The sequence below is a fragment of the Pinus tabuliformis genome, chromosome 7 (assembly GCF_031772625.1).
Source record: "Pinus tabuliformis cultivar Carrire ecotype Pingquan chromosome 7, CPIR1, whole genome shotgun sequence".
Taxonomy (NCBI): Eukaryota; Viridiplantae; Streptophyta; class Pinopsida; order Pinales; family Pinaceae; genus Pinus; species Pinus tabuliformis.
In genome coordinates, this window is record NC_142293.1 from 636,420,659 (window position 1) to 636,429,451 (window position 8,793).

General features: G+C 30.7%; 1 long non-coding RNA gene across 1 annotated transcript; it reads right to left on the bottom strand.

Annotated features, from left to right (window-relative positions):
• Positions 1-7,663: 7,663 nt before the first annotated feature.
• Positions 7,664-8,031, bottom strand: LOC149249057 (uncharacterized). Its single transcript, XR_016265807.1, has 2 exons — positions 7,951-8,031; positions 7,664-7,815 (listed from the first exon to the last, which is right to left on the bottom strand). It is a non-coding gene; the product is annotated as an uncharacterized LOC149249057 (long non-coding RNA).
• Between the last annotated feature and the right edge of the window lie 762 nt (positions 8,032-8,793).

Sequence of the window (8,793 nt, forward strand, 5' to 3'; positions counted from 1 at the left end):
TTGTAGAGGCCAAATTTTTTGCATTAACTGTAGGTCCAAAATTCTAAGTTGCAGGGGCTGAAATTCCATATTGAAGAAGATTTGAAGGAATTTACTCTCGTTGACTTTGACATAATATATCTACTTGAAAGGAGGGATGACTTGGTCATTAGAGGATATCTTTGTCTAGGTATAAAGGTCTTGGATTGTCTCACTTTTACTTGATTCGATTATTGAAGAATAGTTTGTCTAGGTTTTCCCCTAGAGAGGGGTTTCGCCCTAGCTAGGTGCCTATAGCTTTTGCTTCTTATATTTATGATCTTTATACATTTTTATTTGGTAATTTATTGATGAAATAAAACATAATAAAAAATAAAGTAAACAAGCCATCAAATATCACATGTAATTATCAGGAAAAGATGAATAACTACCCTAATAACTACATGCATTGATTTCTCAACATTGTATCAGAGCTAAGGTGAAGGAAGGACTATTTGAATATCACTTTGTTGGCTATCATTTTAAGGAAGGAAAGAAATCATGGAATACATGTCAATCTCTCAATGGAAATATTTTTCAAGATGTGACTCAACCTCTTGAAAATTGCAAGAAGCATTGGTGGAAGGATCATCTACAATTTATCTAGGAGAGTCAAGAGTGGAGAATTTTGTGCTACACTTATAGGGAAATTTTATGATGACAATACTTGGATTATTGATAGTGGAGCCTTAAGAAACATGACATGAGAAAGTGTAAAACTCCATACTTTATCAAACAACTCATCATCTATTGAATGGAGATTGGAGACAACAATAGCTATGCACTTAAAGGCCTTGGATATACATCTTTGGAGCTAGAAAGTGGAGGAAATCTACATCTCAACATCATTCTCTATGTCCCACATTTGAAAAATAATTTACTTTCCATTTCTTGTTCATAACACAAAGGAGATAGGGTTGATTTTGTAGATGGTAAAATTGTATTTTAGGGAAAGGATTCTAGTTTTGAAAAGGAAAAGGTTATTGGGATTCTTCAAGGAAGATTATATAGAGCTATAAAAACATATCCTAAAGCCATTTTGCACATGGAAATTAGTCCCATCAATATTTGGAATAGAATATATGGCCATATTGAGTACAATATAATACCCTCTCTAAGTCAAATGGTGAAGGGCATCTCCAACATTAAGGAAGACCATGAAGGAGTATGCAAGGGATGTTCCTTGGGAAATAATACTAGGAAACCATTTAAAAGTAGTGACACAAGGTCTAAAGAAATACTAGAACTCATTCATTCTAATTTATGTGGACCCATGTTTGATAATTCTCCTAGAGGCCGTTTATACTATGTGACCTTCATTGGTGATCACTATAGAAAGACGTGGATTTATCCTCTCAAGACAAAGGATGAAGTATTTGAAAAGATCAAGGAATTTCGATCCAAGGTATAGACCCTGATTGAAATAAAGATAAAAGATCTTAGATCTGACAATGGGGTTGAATATAATTCTAAGGAACTTATAGCTTATTTCAAAGAATAAGGCAATAAGAGGGAGCCCATAGTTCCCTGCAATCTTGAACAAAATGGAGTACCAAAAAGGAAGAATAGAACCATTGAGGATTGCATAAGAACTATGATATTTGATCAAGACCTACCAAATTTTTTGTTGGGAGAAGCATCCATGACATAATTATACATACAAAATAGAATTCATCATAGAGATCTTGATAATATGACACTGAAGAAGAATTCTTAGGGAAAACTCCATGTGTATATCATGTCTAAATCTTTGGATTCCATACATATATTCATGTTCCAAATGATAAGTGAAAGAAGTTATAATATATATGTATAAAAGGTATTTTCGTTGGTTATAGCCTTTCATCAAAGGCTTATAGAATCTACATAAAAGAAGAAACGTGAATTGTAGTTAGAAGGTATATCATATTTGATGAAAATTTTTCATACAAAAGATCCAAGGATATACCTATTGAATTTGATGCACCACTATTTGAATAAGCAAAGCAAAATCACAAGTCACCTACAAATCAAGAAGAAAAAGGACCAAGAACCTATTCAACCTACTATCATACTCGAAGTAAAGAAGAAACCAGCTTGGTTGAAAGCTACACTTGAAGAAGCCAAAGGACACAAAGCAACAAAGGAAACAATTAGAGAAAGAAAGAAACCTAAAAGATACTTAGGATATGCAACATACATGACAAAGTTAATTGAAGCAAAGGCATCTACTTTTGAAGAAGCCGATCATCGAGAAGAATGGAAGAAAACAATGCATGAAGAATATCAATCTATCATGAAAAATGGGGTTTATGAAATCGTCCCTACAACTAGAGACAAACCTCTTGTCACTTCCAAATGGGTTTAAAATATCAAACGAATTGTTGATGGAAGCATAGACAAATATAAAGCAATATTTGTTGGAAGGGGTTTCTCTCAAAAGGAAGGAATAAACTATGAAGAAACATTTGCTCCTACTACTAGATACACTACTATGAGATCTTTGATTTCTCTAGCAACTACTATGGGATGGAATATCCACCAAATGGATGTAAAAAACACCATCCTAAATGGAACCATAGATGAAGAAGTATACATTGAACAAGAAGAAGACTTTGATATAAATAGAATGGAAACTCATGTCTGCAAATTAAATAAAGTTGTATATGGCTTGAAGCAAAATCCTAGGGCTTGGTATGCAAGAATGGATGCCTATATTTTAAGGATTGGATTTGTCAAAATTTCTATAAATGCAAACCTCTACATCAAGATAGCTAAGAATGAACCTCTCATTATAGTTTTATATGTGGACGATTTATTTGTTACAGGTGTGGAGCAAAGAATTATAAAATGTAAGAAGATGGTACATAATCAAGATGTTACAAAATTTTGGTATGATGAATACCAAGCCTATGAAAAATCCTATGATCATAAATATAAAGAAATTGAGAAGTTTTGATTCTAGCCCTGTCAATCCCACAAGTTACTAAAAGCTGGTTGGCACCTTGATGAACTTGGTGAACACTAGATTTGAAATATGCTTTATTGTAAAAGTTCTTAGTAAATTTAAGCTAGAGCCTCATCATTATCATTGGATAGCTACAAAGGAAATTTTCAGATGCCTACGTGCAACTATCCATCACTGCCCAAAATATAATGTGAAGGAGTTTCGATTAATAGGTTTTACGGACTTTGATTGGGGCGACAATGAGACAATTGGAAGAACTATCAGTGGTTATTTCAGTTTGAAATCCGCAATGATTTCTTAGATGAGTAGAAAATAAGATAGAATTTCTTTCAGTATTCTAAGGCCGAATATGTTGCTTCAAGTATAGTAGGAAAATAAGCAGTTTGGTTAAGAAAGATTCTATCAGATTTGTTTTTAGGGCCATTAGATCCTACAATTATAAATTTTGATAATCAAAGCAACATCAAGGTGTTTGAAGACCCTGTGTTCCATGCCAAGAAGAAGCATATTAACAATAAGTATCACTATATTAAAAGTTAGGTACAAGACAGGGTTGTGAAAATACAATACATTCTGACTAATGAACTTGTAGATGTCGTGTTGAAAAAATATCTTCCAAATAAGAAGTTTGAATATTTCAAAAACATGCTTGGACTTGTAGACATAACAAATTTAGTATATAGGAGATGTTGAAACATCTTTGACTATGCGCATATATAATTCTTTGGAAGACATCTAGATGACTTGTGATGATGTCTAGATCCTGAAAAGGGAGGGTATCATTGGTCTTATGGAGCTACAAACTTGGATATGATACCTAGATCCCTATGGGTTAGTGTTAGAGTTGAAGCCTGATGGTGACTATAGAGGTAGAAGCTTGGATAACACCTTAGTCCAAATATTTTAGATACCCTAGGTAAGTATCTAATATTTATCATTACATATTCTATGACTCTTCATAGAACATATCATTTTGAGCACATCATTATACCTATGTATATACTATTATAAATACCTCCCTAGTTAAGAGGGAGTGTTGAAAAATATGGCTAGTGTCAATATTCATAATTGTATTTGAGTCATGATGTAATGTAGTTTTCAAAAGAAAGAAAATCATAATTTTATTGTAAAATAAAAATTAGTTTGACGATTCTCTTTTATTTATGTTCTAGGTCATAGCCTCCATTGAAGGCTTCTAGGTTTTTTCTTGAGTCATAAGAGTCATTGTCACATTTATGAGACCCTTCTTGGGATTTTGTATCATGTAAAGAAAATTATTTTTGAGTTACAATAGTCGCTTTTCACCTCCTCACCATGTCAGCCATGGTTTGAAGAATTTGACCTAGGTTGGGGTATTTGACCTTATGGAATAAGTATAAATAGAAGAGGAGCTAGAACTATTTGGAATCCACCATCCACAAGTTTGATTTGTATTACAAGAGAAAGAAACAGGAGAGTGAAGTCAAGGAATGAAGAAAAATCAAAAGAAGAAAAAAATGATTTTTTTGGGGCATCTATCTCTCACACGTGCGAGTTTTTCTAGGGTTTCTGGGAAAGTTACAGGGGCCAAACTTTTGCAGTAATTGCAAGTCCAAAATTCTGAGTTGCAAAGGGGAAAAATTCCAGATTGAAGCAGATTTGAAGGAATTTACTCTTGTTGACTTTGAAAAAATCTATCTACTTGAAAGGAGGGTTGATTTGGTGATTGGAGGAGGTCTTTGTCTAGGTCTAAAGGTAATGAATTATCTCACTTTCACTTGATTCTATTATTTAAGAATATTTTTATTGGGGGTTCCCCTAGAGTGGGGTTTTTCCCTATCTGAGTGCCTACATAGTATGTTTCTTGTTTTTGTGATCTTCATAGACTTTGATTTGGTAATTGCTTAATGAAAGAAAACATAATATAAAAAAGGTAAACAAGCCAACACACATATGAAGTTATTATCAAGAAAAGAGGAATCAAGACCCTAATAACTACATGCATTTCTTTCTCAATAGGGAGTGTGGAGACCACTCTTCCAAGGAGTTCATCAATGAAGGAAAGCACTAGTGCTCCAGCCCCAAGGCAACACCTAGTGGTTCATTAGCACCAGAAGTACCTAAGTGCCTCCACCTCTTAGCATATAGGTTCATCAATCTACAAATTTCCCTGTGGCTTCTTCAGAGCTTATCAAGCCACATACAATGGTTTCATCAGCCTCGGGCTAAGCCTCTACTCTGTATATTAGGCAGCAAGTGACACACAATGGGTTCATTGTCTACAGTTTCATAGAGTGAACTCTCTCTATTAGAATGGAATTTTCCAAGTCTAAGAGGAAGAGATTAAAAAAGAATGAACCAAGTAACACAACAAAAAAATAATCAAGTAGAATAGTACAATGAAAAATAGAACCGAAGACAAACTGACTACTCCCATCATTGAGCTCATAAATAATTATCTTCTTATCCTCTAGTTATGAGGTTTTCCCTTTCCTAGTGTGTATAGGTTTTGGCCTCTTTGTCATGCGCAAAGGTGCTTTCCCTTCTATTGTGTGTAGAGGTAATCTTCATTAAATTATCTGGTTAAAGGATATCAATGCCATTTCTAGTTATGTGGGCATAACCTATTAATTTCCCATGTTAGTGTGCCGATGCAACCAAACTTCCAATTAATTTCCAATATTTCACTTGCAGATTTTTCCATGGAGCTGGTATGGTTCCCAATGATTCCTTTTCTAGTTGAATTTATTATGCAGCTAGTTCATTAAAGCATGAAATTTGACATTAATATTATTGTGGTCTACTCAAGAAATCTCCTTCCCCAACTTTGGAATATGTGTCCCAATTTTTTAGTCATTTAATTTTAACAAAATAGAGAACAATGTAAACTTTGAAACGGGAACTGATACTGTTACCCGTTTTGTAGAGATAGCAAAAAAGTGACCCGATTTTGAAAAGGGGTGATGCAGAACACACATGTTTTGTTTAGAGCATAGTTTTTGGCACTTTAATTTTTTTTATGTACATTACGTTTTAGAATGGTAGTGAATGGTAGTGATTTTCATGCTGATTTTAAAAAGTGGTTATTCTGCATCACACCCTTTTTTTAAAAGACCTATTTTTTGACTTTAAATTTTCTAATGTATGAAATGTAAATAATTATTTTGTAAATTTAATAATTTTGGAAGTGATCTTCTTCTTCATATTTTCTTGTTTTTATTTTTTATTTTTTTATTTTTTGTAGTGAGGTTTTTATTGATTTGCATATTTAAAGAAGAAGGTCGATATTTTTTATTTTCGATATTCTACATATTTGTACATCGTTAATTAAATTTTCAATCCACATGAAATAATTGTCTCTAAAAAACAAAAATAAAAATATATATAAAAAAGACAAAAATAAAAGATAAAAAATGTTAAAAAGAAACATATTAAAATCTTATTCAGATTTATATGTTATTTTTACCCAAATTTTTTTAGGATCAAAATAAATTATATTACCAAAATCTTATTGACATTTATATGTTATTTTTATCTAATTTTTACTAGGATCAAAAGAAATTATATTCTTTTAAGTGAATGTAAGTATCCACCTATTTAAATAGTCCTAAAATGACTCAAAAACTCAAAGATTATAATTTTATCATAGTTAAAAAACACTTTTATTTAAAAAAAAAAAAATTATTTCTAAATTAATATTATTTTAAATTGAAATAATTATTTAATCATATAATTGTTTTTTTGTCTAGAAAAAATCTTAATTCCATTAATAGATATGAGTGAAAATTCATTTCTTAGATTCCGTATTTACATAACCAAAAAGATCAAAAGAAGTACTTGTGTGAGCTCAATATATCAATAGACTAAAACTCTAAATACATGTTTATACATCAGAAATATTTGTTGAGAAGTATACCTAATAAACAAGAATTTTTGTAGTAGCTTCATGGGCTTAAAAAAACACTGAACCATTAAAGAACCAACCATAAACTATAGAAGAGCAAAAAGGAACTAACCATAGAGTATAGAATAGCAAAAGGGGCCAGAGTAGAAAAATAAGGGTCAATAGTGGAACTCGGATGATAATAAAAAATTTGACCATCTCTTTGTTCTATAATATTTCACAAACCTTGTGCAAGATATTTGATGATAAATTGAAATTTTTGTAGCAGCCTCATAGGCTTTAAAAAACTGGTTGATTAAATAACCAACCATAGAGTATAGAAAAACAAAAAAGATCAAGAGTGGAAAATTTAGGATTAAGAGTGGAAAATATCCTGGTGATAAAAATTAAATTTGAACATCTCTTTGTTCTACCATATTTCACAAATTTTGTGATAATTATATAGGCAATTAATCAATAAGCTTTTATTTATAATTTTAATTTTTTAAAACTTTAAACTATAATTTTACTATTAAATTATATATATATATATATATATATATATATAACATTTAAGTTGTATTTTTATTACTTAATATTAAAAACTTAAATAATTTTTTAATTCCTAATCTTCAAATTTCCCTAGTTCCCTAGTATAATCATGGTTGAATAAGAAATTATATATGAATTAATTATAATATTAAATTAAAATTGAAGATTAAAATAGAAAATAAACAAAATTAAAATGAATATATATGCCAAAGAATTGTGTAACTAAAACCACTCTCTATTAATCGTTAAAGAGATTTCATTTATGATACTGATTAGCCTCAAAAGCATTTCCTAATTACATAAAACATATGCATTTATGATACTGATTAACCGCAAAAGGATTTCCTAATCATATAAACAACATGCACAGTCACACATTGGCATTACCGAATAAGGTAAGGTCTCCGTCTTGCAGAGCAGGTACCTGCCCAAAAGGCTGGAAAAAGCACAAACACAAAAATTGTAAAAGCACGTAGGAATAGAATATCAGTATGTGCATGAATCAATAAATTCATATAAAACAAGGAACCAGAATGCATGGAAAGATTGAAAAGAAATTGAAATGGCTTACGTTGATCGAGAGAAAGGGAGACTGCTTGTGATGCCCCGCCATGAGATCTACAGGGATCAACTCGTACTCCACCTCCTTTTCCACTCCGCCCACCGCCGCGCCACCACGGGCGGCCGGGGGCGGATGGTCGATTCCCGGAATCGACCATCCGCCCCCAGCCGCCCGTGGTGGCGCGGCGGTGGGCGGAGGGCCTGCAGGCAGGCCACTCCGCCGCGCCACCACGGGCGGCGGGGGGCAAATGGCCACCGTTTTTTTTTTTTTAAATTAAAAAAAAAAAAAAACACAAAAAAAATATAAACTTTTAATTTTTTTTTTTTTATAATAATTTTTTTAATTTTAAATTAAAAAGAAATAAGTTTGTTTTAAATTGGTTTGTGATTTTATAATAAATTTTTTTTATAATAATTTTTTTTTTAATAATAAAAATTTGTTAAAAAAATTGTAAATTTTAATTTTAATTTTTTATTTTTTTAAAAAGTATAAAATGTAGGTTTAAATTTTTTTTTATTTTTTTTAAAAGTATAAAATGTAACTTTAATCATTTGTATTTTTAAATAATAATAATAATAATTGTTAAAAAAAAATCATAATTTTTTTTAATAAAAAAAAGCTTGTTGAAAAAAAAAAAGATTTTAATTTTTAATTTTTTATTTGTAAATAAAATATGTATGTTTAACAAAAAAAATAATTACATTTTTTTTTATTAATATAAAATACACATTTTTTTGGTTTTTTTTTTATAATTTAAATTTATTTTTGTTTTTTTTTTAATATTAATTTTACCTGTTTTTTAATTTTTTTCGTTAATTTTCTATTTTTTTTTTTAAATTAGTTTGTTTTTAT